Source organism: Mizuhopecten yessoensis, unplaced genomic scaffold, assembly GCF_002113885.1.
Source record: "Mizuhopecten yessoensis strain PY_sf001 unplaced genomic scaffold, ASM211388v2 scaffold1079, whole genome shotgun sequence".
In the NCBI taxonomy this organism is placed as follows: Eukaryota; Metazoa; Mollusca; class Bivalvia; order Pectinida; family Pectinidae; genus Mizuhopecten; species Mizuhopecten yessoensis.
Genome location: NW_018403867.1, coordinates 70078 through 83538, shown reverse-complemented (window position 1 = coordinate 83538; position 13461 = coordinate 70078). Strand labels below are relative to the sequence as shown.

Genomic DNA, 13461 nt, shown 5'->3' with positions numbered 1-13461 from the left:
CACGTATACTTAAGGTCACAGGGTTCAAATATGTTTGGAACCTTTAAACAACTTGTTCTAAATAACCAAGAGGCCTAGGATAATGATATTTGGCCAGTAACACGCTAGGATGAAAGGATACCAAGCTTGTTAAATTAATGACCTTTACATATATTCAAGGTCACAGGAGTCAAATATGTTTAAAACCTTTAAACAACTTCTGAATAACCAAGAGGCCTAGGATCATGATATTTGGCCAGTAACATGCTTGAATGAAGAACTACCAAGTTTGTTCAAATGAATGACCTTGACACATATTCAAGGTCACATGGGTCAAATATGTTTGAAACCTTAAAACAACTTCTCAATAATCCAAAAACCTAGGATGATGATATTTGGCCTGTAGCATGCTGTGATAAAGGCCTACCATGTTTGTTCAAATGAATGATCTTCACCCATATTCTAGGTCACTGGGGTCAAATATGTAAACAACTTCTTATGAATAACCAAAATGCCTAGGATAATGATATTTGGCCAGTAGCATGCTGGGATGAAGGGCTACCAAGTTTGTTCAAATAAATGACCTTGACGTATATTCAAGGTCACAGGGGTCGAATATGTTTAAAACCTTTAAACAACTTCTCAATAAGCAAAAGGCCAAGGGTGATGATACTTGGCGATTAACATGCTGGAAAGAACGAATACGAAGTTTGTTCAAATAAATGACCTTCGCCCATATTCAAGGTCACAGTGGTCAATACACGTTTAACTCTTTAAATGACTTGTTCTGTATAACCAAGTGGTCCAGGGTAATGACTTTTGCCAGAGGCATGCTGGGTTGGAAGGATATATACTCTGTTCAACCTAATGTCCTTGTTGGACATTCTAGGTCACAGGCGTCATATGTTTAAATCTTTTAATAGGTTATCACGAATCAAACACTGATATTCTGCCTGAAGCTGTATTTTAGTCAACTTTTAAGATTACATTGTACAAGTGTGAGATTAATACCAGGTGAGCGTTTTAGGCCTATTGGGCCTCTTGTATTTAAACCCAACTTCACGACAATTGCTTTAAGTAAGAAATTAATAAATTTCCATAGTAGCCTATACTGTATTCTAGTTTTATGATAAACTCGTTTGGAGTTCTGTCCGAGTAATGCCGGGTATTTCACGAAGAAAAAATAGCATGGTTGCAGGATAATTTGGATCGTCTCAAGAATGAGAAATATTTTTGTAAAAAATCATTTTTCAACGACCCAATTAATGGTGTATTGGATAAAGTGTCATCACCACAAAAAAATATTTTAATGCTTGCATGTAAAAACGACCAAAGACACTATTGTCACTATATATATATATATATATATATATGCCCTAATATAAGTATATCTTTGATGTCCCGAGTATGCAACACGAGTAGGTAATGGTTACAGAGGCGATACTGAAGAAACGTAAATCAGCTAGACAGTTAACGATAACTATTGACACAGCTTGCAATAAACAGTAGTAATGTTTGCTAACAATTTGTTCTGTAAACAATAATCTGTAGTAGCTAGACGAACAAATACACCCATAAAAGCACAATTACATTCTCAATAGATCTGCATTATGGACTGCCCTTAGAACAAGAGCTGTTGGGGAACAGCATAGCTCGCCTATTAAACCTTGATATAATGCCCGTCATTTCAATTGCTACCTCGCTTACCGCCAACATATTTCAATGTCCCATTTTCTCGTTTTCTTGTGAATTCCTTTATACATTTCCCTCAATTAACTGCCAACCCCCTTTATAATGCCAATGATTCTTTGAACAAATAGTGGCATTATATGACCAGACAACGTGAAATAGTCAACAGCCTATTGATGGTGGTGATCAAAAGTCTGTACATAAACACTTGCCCAAAAACTTTAAGCAAGTCAAATCAACCAGTTTTGGCCTCGATATGAAACACCTTTACTGGAGTTGGTCTCTGTTTCTCCTTTGACGATAAATACCGCTGAAATACGAGAGGACATGATTCGAGAACATAAAGAGACTTCAAAGGTAACGGAAGACCGGCGTCAGGTAAAACAGGTATGTACTTCAGTTTGAATTGCCCGGGGTTGATATAAATGGGTACATTTTTACTTGAACACCGCCCTAGCACTTGCATGTATTTGATGTACACAATAAGAGCAGGGAACACAACATTTACACCTGTCAAGCAGGTAAGTCACCTAATCATAGCTGCTGTAGAGTAAAGTCACAGAATCACACCGTCTGAGGTCAGAGGTATTGCAACTTAACCTAATACTGTATTGCTTAAAGTTTCCAATCGATGTACGGAATGTTACTTGTTTTAAAAGCCAATGTTTACAAACAAATTATGACTGTCACTAACGGAACAACAACACATGTACATTACAGGCAAACTGTTATGAAGATATAGTGAACAATATAGTTTTGTATTAAAATAATTTACCATGTAAATAATAAGGACCTGGATGGAAACATGTTTTAATATAACGGTAAGAACCATAAACTGTCTATACCTGTATGTTACCTGTGTATTACCTGTATGTGTAACTACATGTATACTACCACCCCGTGCCTACCTGGCCAGGCTATAAAGTAAACACGACGAGACAAGAGACGACTACCGATCCCTGTAAACCAATACTAGTACTCTGTGTATTGTGTCTGTGCTACAGATATCGATCCAGGTATTAACTCGGCCATGCTCTGCCACGGTTATTTCTATTGATCCGAAGTTTAAATCGAACTTGAAAATGGATCTATGGATATAATTGAGCAATATCTATAACGGTGGTATGGCGTGTGTGTGTTTATTAGCCTTTGGCAAATTTTAACGAGCGAATTATCACTCGCGGGGGAAACTGTTTTCTCGCGCGGGAAATCATAAATTCATGCGCGGGAGACTGAACGTGACTACATAAGGATGGAAAGTATCAACATGATAGTATACATTTTACGACTGAACATTTGAAGAATGTTACAGTGCACTTGACTTTACTCAATACTACAGCGCAAGTTGTACCGATGGGTGCTGTGATTTCTCAAACTAGTCAACAGTTTATAACTGGAACGGGCGAAGAGCGCGATTTTCAATGCATTTGATGTTTAGAAATAAATTCGCTGATACATTTTTCAAGGTTAAAACGCATCATACAGGCTATTATTTGAAGGATTGAAAGCCGCAATGCAATTAACCATTAAAACAGTTAAATTTCAATTTTCTTAAGCATACGTCAAGGGATCGAGAGAATATGTTTAACCGATAAAAGGATTCTAAAAGCCTTTGAGAAATAAACCTGACCATTTACGGCCAAATATAATACTGTATTTACATCTCTGTCCCGATAGATAGGAGAGATCACGACGTCAGTCTCCCAGACTATCTCTGACCTTCATCACCATCAAACTCTAGAGGAGGGAAAATACCTATGGGACAGAGCCGACAAGAAAATCGCAAAAGAACGTAACTTTGGACGGAAAATACTGCAATCTCTTTTAAGAACTAAAATCAAAGACCTAACGGAAATAAGGAAAACCCGCCATGCCTTCCATTGTACTCAATATACTAATCAAAGGCAAATTATCTTGAACTCCATTTCTGCTCTTAATGACATTATTCCATTAAATACTCAGACTTTTCTTTATGGATGTCGAAGACTCGATATCAATATGAATATAAGTATCTTGGAGATGGTTCAGAGATTCAATAAAGATACTAGACGCTTTTACTAGATTACACTTACTTGTTTATCTTTTTTCATCTAGTTTTTGTACAACAGTTATCAAAATATTCATAATAATATGCAATTCAATATGATGTGTGTAAACTGTTTATAACTGTAAGGAGAGGGCGCTGATAGGCTTTGCCTGTTGCCCAATTCCTTTGTATCTAAGATCTGAACAATAAATATTCTGAAATGAAAAACAAAATGCCTACATGAACAAGGTTACTTGTGAAGACAAGTCCTACAGATTCTGCTCCTACCGGTAAGGGTAAAGACAGGAACACCAAGACTGTGTACGCCAGTGAAGGCTAGGCATCCTAACCCGACAAGGGGCCGAGCCACTGATGCCAGAGATATTATAAGATCAAAGAAGATCCTCTTCACCCTGAAAAAGTCTACAAAGCAGTCGGACAGAGTATTGCTAGACTATTTCATAGGACCATCGACCTTGCCTTCCCTTTCTCAGACTTCGTTTGACAGAGGTGTCACTCCAGAGGACTGACGATCACCTTCGACCATCCCGATATTTAAGGGTGGTGACATACATCAAACCATCAATTTGCCCAGTTTGCTTGATCTTCATCTCCGACAAGTTGCTGAAGGATGTAGTTCATAGATTATAGATCATTACGACAAGCTTTCTTTACTCAAAGACCAATAGTATAGATTTCCTTCTACCTATCTCCCGGAGATCGTGCGAGATAACTATGGACGTCGAGGGAAGTCGGAAGAACATGATTTTACTTGACTTTTCCAAAGCAAGGTACTTCACAAACGACTACTACACAAGCACGGATATCAAGGTATCCTTGACAACATCCTGAATTGGGAAAAGGCCTTCTTCAGGAACAGGTCTTACTAGAAGGACACATAACAGGTTCTAGCAGCTGTCCTGTCAGGGGTACTCCATGGTATGGCACTGCCTTAGAGTCGTAGTAACCAAAAAGGCAGATTGGAGCATCGCGTTTCGTGACACGCAACCTTCGTGGGGCCTCGGCCCGAACAAGAGTGTATACAACATCGGTTAGACAACTTTTGAGTCTGCACTCACAATTTGTGACCTGTAAATGACCCAACAGCTAGAAAAGTACAAGGAGGAGCAGCTTGAGGAATTAACACGATCGACGACAAGGCAGCTTAACAAGTTTGGCCCTCAACCTAGAGGTGACAAGGCAGCTTAACAAGTTTGGCCCACAACCTAGATGTGACGTTATTGGCCATTAGAATGGTACATTGGACTGATTCTACCATGAAAGATCTGGCAACAGAATGAAGATGTATGATGTCTGTTCAAGTCAGTGACTCGAGCAAGAGGGGAGCAGATATTTTGTTTACGCTAATAAAATCGTACAGAAGAATTCTGACAGGGGAATCATTACATTTTATTTGGTAACGATATTTCCAGTATCGTGAAAAAAGGTTTTTGATAAAATATGTATAATTTCAAGAGATACAAATGTGTTAGAGTATTAGAGGGAAAACCTTAAAAATAGCTCTCTCTTGTACCCGTTCTGTAGTCATAAACAGGACTTGAGATTTGAGAAATATACAGCATCCATCGGGGAGGGTGGGGTGGGGGGGAGGGGGGGGAATCGTCATTTTCGAAACACTCGACCAGAGACAACTTACTATAACAAAACCGTTACCGCGTTACCAGCTACCAATTTCAAGAAGTCAATTTTCCGTTTTTTTCGAGCGTGAAAACATTCCCCGTCGTACGATTAATCATATTGATATTCAGGTTCCATTTTAGGGAAAGAGATGTATGTTGGCGTTTGTGGTGGTAGTGTGTGATGGTGTATGGTAGTAATGTGTGTGATGGTAGAGTGTGATGGTGTGTGCTGGCAGTGTGTGGTGGTAGAGTGTGATGGTGTGTGGTAGTAGTGTTTGATGGTGTGTGGTGGTGGTGGTGGTGGTGGTGTGGTGGTGGTGGTGGTGGTGGTGGTGGTAGTGTATGATGGCGTGTGGTGGTAGTGTGTGGTGATGGTGTGTGGTAGTAGTGTGTGATGGTGTGTGGAAGTAGAGTGTGGTGGTAGTATGTGACGGCGTGTGGTGGTAGTGTGTGATGGTGTGTTGTGGTAGTGTGTGGTAGTAGTGTATGATGGTGTGTGGTAGTAGTGTGTGATGGTGTGTGGTAGTAGTGTGTGATGGTGTGTGGTGGTGGTAGTGTGCAATGGTGTGTGGTGATGGTAGTGTGTGATGGTAGTGTGTGGTAGTAGTTTGTGATGGTGTGTGGTAGTAGTGTGTGGTGGTAGAGTGTGATGGTGTGTGATGATAGAGTGTGATGGTGTGTGGTTTTGGTGTGTGATGGTGTATGGTAGTAGAGTGATGGTGTGTGGGGTAGAGTGTGTTGGTGTGTGGTAGTATAGTGTAATGGTGTGTTGTAGTAGTGTGTGGTAGAAGTATGTGATGGTGTGTGATAAAAGTGTATGGTGGTAGAGTCTGATGGTGTGTGGTAATATTGTGTGGTAGTAGTGGTGATGGTGTGATGTAGAAGTGTGTGATGGTGTGTGGTAGTAGTGTGTGGTGGTAGAGTGTGATGGTGTGTGGTAATAGAGTGTGATGGTGTATGGTTTTTGGTGTGTGATGGTGTGTGGTAGTAGAGTGATGGTGTGTGGTGGTAGAGTGTGATGGTGTGTGGTAGTAGAGTGTAATGGTGTGTTGTAGTAGTGTGTGGTAGAAGTATGTGATGGTGTGTGGTAGCAGTGTGTGGTGGTGTGTGGTAGAAGTATGTGATGGTGTGTGGTAAAAGTGTATGGTGGTAGAGTCTGATGGCGTGTGGTAGTAGTGTGTGGTAGTAGTGTGTGATGGTGTGTGGTAGAAGTGTGTGATGGTGTGTGGTAGAAGTATGTGATGGTATGTCGTAATAGTGAATGGTGGTAGAGTATGATGGTGTTTGGTAATAGTGTGTGGCAGTAGTGTGTGGTAGTAGTGTGTGGTGGTAGTGTGTGATGGTTTGTGATGGTGTGTGGTAGTAGTGTGTGGTGGTAGTGTGTGGTAGTAGTGTGTGGGGACAGTGTGTGATGGTTTGTGGTAATAGTGAATGGTGGTAGAGTATGATGGTGTTTGGTAATAGTGTGTGGTAGTAGTGTGTGGTAGTAGTGTGTGGTGGTAGTGTGTGATGGTTTGTGATGGTGTGTGGTAGTAGTGTGTGGTGGTAGTGTGTGGTAGTAGTGTGTGGGGACAGTGTGTGGTAAAAATGTGTGGTAGAAGTGTGTGGTGGTAGTAGTGTGTGGTAGTAGTGTGTAGTATAATTGTGGTGTGGTAGTGTGTGGTGGTTTGTGATGGTTTGTAGTAGTAGTGTGTGGTAGTAGTGTGTGGTGGTAGTGTGTGGTAGTAATGTGTGGCAGTAGTGTGTGGTAGTAGTGTGTGGTAGAAATGTGTGGTAGTAGTGTGTGGTGGTAGTGTGTGGAAGTAGTGTGTGGTGGTAGTGTGTGGTGGAAGTAGTGTGTGGTGGTAGTAGTGTGTGGTGGTAGTGTGTGGCAGTAGTGTGTGGTAGAAGTGTGTGGTGGTAGTAGTTTGTGGTGGTAGTGTGTGGTAGAAATGTGTGGTGGTAGTAGTGTGTGGTAGAAATGTGTGGTAGAAGTGTGTGATAGTAGTGTGTGGTAGTAGTGTGTGGCAGTAGTGTGTGGAAGAAGTGTGTGGTGGTAGTAGTTTGTGGTGGGAGTGTGTGGTAGAAATGTGTGGTAGAAATGTGTGGTAGTAGTGTGTGATAGTAGTGTATTGTTGTTTCGGTGGTGTGTGGTGGTGGTAGTGTGTGGTAGAAATGTGTGGTAGATGTGTGTGATAGTAGTGTGTGGTTGTAGGGTGTGGTAGTAGTGTGTGGTAGTAGTGTGGGGTTGTAGTGTGTGGTAGTAGTGGGTGGCAGTAGTGTGTGGTGGTAGTTTGTGGCAGTAGTGTGTGGTAGAAGGGTGTGGTAGTAGTGTGTGGTAGTAGTGTGTAGAAATGTGTGGTGGTAGTAGTGAGTGGTAGAAATGTGTGGTAGAAGGGTGTGATAGTAGTGTGTGGTTGTAGGGTGTGGTAGTAGTGTGTGGTGGTAGGGTGTGGCAGTAGTGGGTGGTAGAAGTGTGTGGTGGTAGGTTGTGATGGTTTGTGGTAGAAGTTTGTGGTGGTAGTGTGTAATGGTGTGTGGTAGTAGTGTGTGGTAGTAGTTTGTGGTGGTAGGGTGTGGTAGAAATGGGTGGTGGTAGTAGTGTGTGGTGGAAATGGGTGGTAGAAGTGTGTGATAGTAGTGTGTGGTAGTAGTGTGGGGTTGTAGTGTGTGGTAGTAGTGTGTGGAAGTAGTGTGTGGTGGTAGTAGTGTGTGGTGGTAGTTTGTGATGATTTGTGGTAGAAGTGTGTGGTGGTAGTTTGTGATGGTTTGTGGTAGAAGTGTGTGGTGGTAGTGTGTAATGGTGTGTGGTAGAAGTGTGTGGTAGAAGTGTGTGGTAGTAGTGTGTCGTATAAGTGTGTGGTAGTAGTGTGTGGTGGTAGTGTGTGGCAGTAGTGTGTGGTAGAAGTGTGTGGTAGTAGTGTGTGGAAGTAGTGTGTGGTGGTAGTAGTGTGTGGTGGTAGTTTGTGATGATTTGTGGTAGAAGTGTGTGGTTGTAGTTTGTGATGGTTTGTGGTAGAAGTGTGTGGTGGGAGTGTGTAATGGTGTGTGGTAGAAGTGTGTGGTAGGAGTGTGTGGTAGTAGTGTGTCGTATAAGTGTGTGGTAGTAGTGTGTGGTGGTAGTGTGTGGTAGAAGTGTGTGGCAGTAGTGTGTGGTGGTAGTAGTCTGTGATGTTTGTGGTACTAGTGTATGATAGTAGTGTGTGGTGGTGGTAGTGTGTGGTAGAAATGTGTGGTAGAAATGTGTGGTAGAAGTGTGTGATAGTAGTGTGTGGTTGTAGTGTGTGGTAGTAGTGTGTGGTGGTAGTGGGTAATGGTTTGTGATGGTTTGTGGTAGTAGTGTGTGGTGGTAGTGTGTGATGGTTTGTGATGGTGTGTGGTAGTAGTGTGTGGTAGTAGTGTGTGGCAGTAGTGTGTGGTGGTAGTAGTCTGTGATGTTTGTGGTACTAGTGTGTGATAGTAGTGTGTGGTGGTGGTAGTGTGTGGTAGAAATGTGTGGTAGAAGTGTGTGATAGTAGTGTGTGGTTGTAGTGTGTGGTATTAGTGTGTGGTTGTAGTGTGTGGTAGTAGTGTGTGGTAGTAGTGTGTGGTGGTAGTGGGTAATGGTTTGTGATGGTTTGTGGTAGTAGTGTGTGGTGGTAGTGTGTGATGGTGTGTGGTAGAAGTGGGTGGTGTGTGTGGTGGTAGAGTGTGATGGTGTGTTGTAAAATTATGTGTTGGTGTGTGATAATAGTGCATGGTGGTAGAGTGTGATGGTGTGTGGTAGTAGTGTGTGATGGTGTGTGGTAGTAGTGTGTGGTGGTTGAGTGTGATGGTGTGTGTTAGAAGTGTGTGATGGTGTGTTGAATTAGTGTGTGATGATGTATTGTATTAGTGTGTGATGGTGTGTGGTAGTGTGTGGTAGAAGTATGTGATGTGTATGGTGGTAGATTGTGATGGTGTGTGGTAGTAGTGTATGGTGATAGAGTGTGATGGTGTGTGATGATGTGTGGTAATAGTGTATGGTGGTTGAGTGTGATGGTGTGTGGTGGTGTGTGGTATAAGTATGTGATGGTGTGTGGTAATAGTGTATGGTGGTAGAGTGTGATGGTGTGTGATGGTGTCTGGTGGTGTGTGATAGAGTGTGATGGTGTGTGGTAATAGTGTATGGTGGTAGAGTGTGATGGTGTGTGGAAGTAATGTTTGATGGTGTGTGGTAGTAGAGTGTGATGATGTGTTGTAGTAGTGTGTGATGGTGTGTGGTAGTAGTGTGTGGTGGTGTGTGGTAGAAATGTGTGGTTGTGTGTGGTAGAAGTATGTGATGGTGTGTGGTAATAGTGTGTGGTGGTAGAGTGTGATGATGTGTGGTGGTGTGTGGTGGTAGAGTGTGATGGTGTGTGGTAGTAATGTTTGATGGTGTGTGATGGTAGAGTGTGATTGTGTGTATTATGATATGTGATGGTGCGTGGTAATAGTTTATGGTGGTAGAGTGTGATGGTGTGTGATAGTAGTGTGTGGTAGTAGTGTGTGATGGTGTGTGATGGTTTGTGGTAGTAGTGTGTGATAGTAGTGTATTGTTGTTTCGGTGGTATTATTGTTTCACATTGTTGTATTTTTCAGTCAAAAACATGAGCAGACGAGTTGCCGTTGTGACCGGTGCAAATCGGGGTATCGGGCTGGCAGTAGTTCGGAATCTCTGCAAGAAATTTAACGGTGACGTCATATTGACGTCACGAATGACTCCAAAAGGCAAGGATGCACTACGGGTATTACAGAAGGAAGGTCTAAATCCTGTTTTTCACGAACTCGACATAACACAGTCGGAGAGCATCTGGATGCTGCGCAAATACATTGAGGATCACTATGGTGGTATCGACATACTGATAAACAACGCAGCAGTGTCGTTCGATAAGGGAGAAAAGGTGCCGATTTTCAGGAAAGCTCAGCTATGTTTTGAAATTGATTTCTTTGGCACTTTGAATGTGAATAAGCTATTTTTGCCGCTCCTGAGACCCCATGCTCGGGTCGTCATTATGACCAATGGCTACATTGGACTCCACAGTGCGCTAAATGGTGACGCCAAATCTAGGTTCAATGTCGACTCTTTGCGTCTGTATGACCTTGAGGTGTTAGCAAATGAATATCTCAAGGCTGTAAAGTATGGCACTTACCAGAAGTTCGGATGGCCGGAGTCACCCAGCCAATGTGCCAAAATCCTCCTGGTGGAAATGGCGAGCATTCTCTCTAAAACCCTGGAGAATGATCAACGGCGGAATTTGCTTGTTAACGCATGCTGTCCGGGCTGGACACGGTCCGATGGAAGTCGGGAATATGTCAACGATGACGGGAATTCTGTCGGAGATGTCGCTCTACAAGACCCGGATACGGCAGCAGCGGACGTTGTGTGGTTAGCGACACTCCCTCCTGGAACAGCGACTATTTGTGGGAACTTGGTGCGACATAGAAATACAATAAAGACAGCTACATGTACTTAAACTAATATGTATGTCCCTGATGTTGATATTCGGTCCGAATATGATAGGTTATACATGTAGTTTCGAAGCATATACAATAAACAGAACAACATACACTTTTCCAACATCACGCTCTGTATCAACCCTCAATCCGTATCAGCCCTCGAACATTTGACCCCCTGGCTGCTGTTGGGTCTCCGCTTGACACAGGGTGTGAAATAGGAAAAGGTATCTGTTGTTCTGTATGTATTTACTATAATTACATCAATCTGTTCAGTTTCGTCGTGAAAAATCCGCAACGGAACAATTCAAGAAGGGTAAAGAGGTAGAGAAAGTAGGTGTAGAATGTACCTTTTATTGTACCTGTTTTTTATAATAAAACTTTTTTAATATTTATTACATTGTCATATTAACAATATTATAACCCTGATCTAAATAGATTAACATGTTTCAGTACTCGTATGTCTAGTTCATCTCTATTTTACTGATTAATGGGATTATGATACTGATGGTTAATTAGTATATATATATATATATAGGATTATCCTACCGACTTGTACCTGCATTCAGTCCATTGGAGCCTCGTTAATTCAGCCGTCACTAATATGGTTATCTCATTATCCGGCCTCCTTAATCCAGTCATCACTAATGTGGTTATCCCATTATCCAGTCATTACGAATCTGGTTGCCCGACTATCCATCCTCTTTAATCCATCCACCACTTATCCAGTTTCCCACTATCAGGCCTTGTTACTCCAGCCACCGGTGATCCTACCATCCGGCCACTGTTAAATTAACATTTGTCTTTGCAAAATTATTTCAACTTTACCAGGCTTCGCAACGTCATATTTTAAGCACCTTACATGATTAAGAGAGATACTTTATGGTCCAGTCTGTATGTAATATAATACTTACATGTGAATACCTATTTATATCATGTTAGCAATTCAGAGGTTATTTAATTTAGCGCTATTATTTCGAATCTTGTGGGTTTATTGATCTTCAGAAAAATGTAAGAATGGTTAATCTAACCAGTGTGGTCGGTTGAACAGGTATTAGATCGGTTGTCTCCCTTCTCCGACAGCATGTCCTCTGATGGTAGTACAAGTAGCCTTACCCAAGTCCGATATCTATTTTCGGGAGAGAAACCAATCGATTCCAGCAATTGTTGTCGGAAGCACTTAATTATGATTATGCTTTTAAAAAATGGTAACATTATTTTTATATGCAAATACAACACTTATTATTACAATTTACCTCTGATATCTGTGGCCCAATGAACATTGTTAATAGATATATACATATTTGAAGGTAAATCATTACGTTTTACACGGATTATTTCGGTATTATTTAAAGTTCTTTAAACGCATTTAATAATTGAAATGAGTAATTTTATCAAAGACGCTTAAAAACTCATTCCGTGATGCGCTTTTATATACTATATAATGGTCTGGTTTGGTCTGGTTTGGTCTGGTCCTTATTGTACTGGTCTCAACTTATTTCAACTTATCGCAGAAATAATGTAATTTATTCGGAGAATGGCTACATAGACCCATAGCCAGATTTTAAAGAAACTGACCAATCAATCGATCGATGAAACAAGACTGATACTGATTTGATATTTACTGATCTATATCGTACCCTGTGATACAGACAATAATATTTTGGTCAAAACTGGAAAGGTAGTCAATGCATTATAATGGTTTTAAGTTCAATATCACCGAACAGGTCCATTTTAGTATGTGTACATGTTCGAATATTTATCTGACAAAACAGAGGTCTGTTTTATACGTGTACGGGCAATTGCCTGACAAGAAAAGTATTTGGGTGACACGATAAACCAAAATATTACCGATTTTGTTAATTCTGATTTTTAGAGTCACTTCCGGCCATTAAACTAGATATAAAGTTCGTTGTCGCGCTATCTAACTCTTTGACAGGAAGACATCTGTCGCCGTCTATAATAGGTCACGTTATAAATACTTTCTAAATTAGCATTAATGATATTAATAAATTCGGTAACGTGTACGTATATTTTTTTTCTTTTTCAGAATTAGAATTCCAATGACGTTTCATACGTCATAATAACACCTATCTGTGTTTACAAACATACCTCCCAGGTATCGCTACAACAGAGGAGGACCTGATGACTTAGGTGGGCGACACTTAATGGTAGCAAACAGGGGCGTTTTACATATATATCTGTTTCAAATATGAATTTCAAGAAACATCCATTGTCATCCAATGTCTACAATTAATGATAACATACAAGAGTAAAACCTCGTGAACCTTTATGAATTAAATCCTTAATCTCGTGATATACATGGTGTGGAGATGGAAAATTGTGATTACGGGTGTACTTTTTAAAACGAACTTCGGGATTTTCACGATGTCATTTCCAACCCAACCACACCAAAAAGTGCATAACAAGGGCGGCTATCATACATCATGGCTAATATTAATGATATTATAGACCTAAGGAAAACATGGTAGATAAAGTAATACCCTTGCAGTGTGGGCACAATTAATGTAGATCAAATGGTTCTCCTATACTCAAATAAAAAAAAAAACCATTATGCAAAAAGTTTTTTAAAAAATCGCTTTTATAAATGTATGCAGTTATTATAAAATGGTGACATTATTAAGACCAACGTGGTGGTCAACGACAACATATAACTGCCGCAATTAAGGATGT

At 40.9% G+C, this 13461-nt stretch overlaps 1 pseudogene; it reads left to right on the top strand.

Annotated features, from left to right (window-relative positions):
* The first annotated feature begins 2095 nt into the window (after positions 1-2095).
* Positions 2096-12124, top strand: LOC110457046 (annotated as a pseudogene).
* The last annotated feature ends 1337 nt before the right edge of the window (positions 12125-13461 follow it).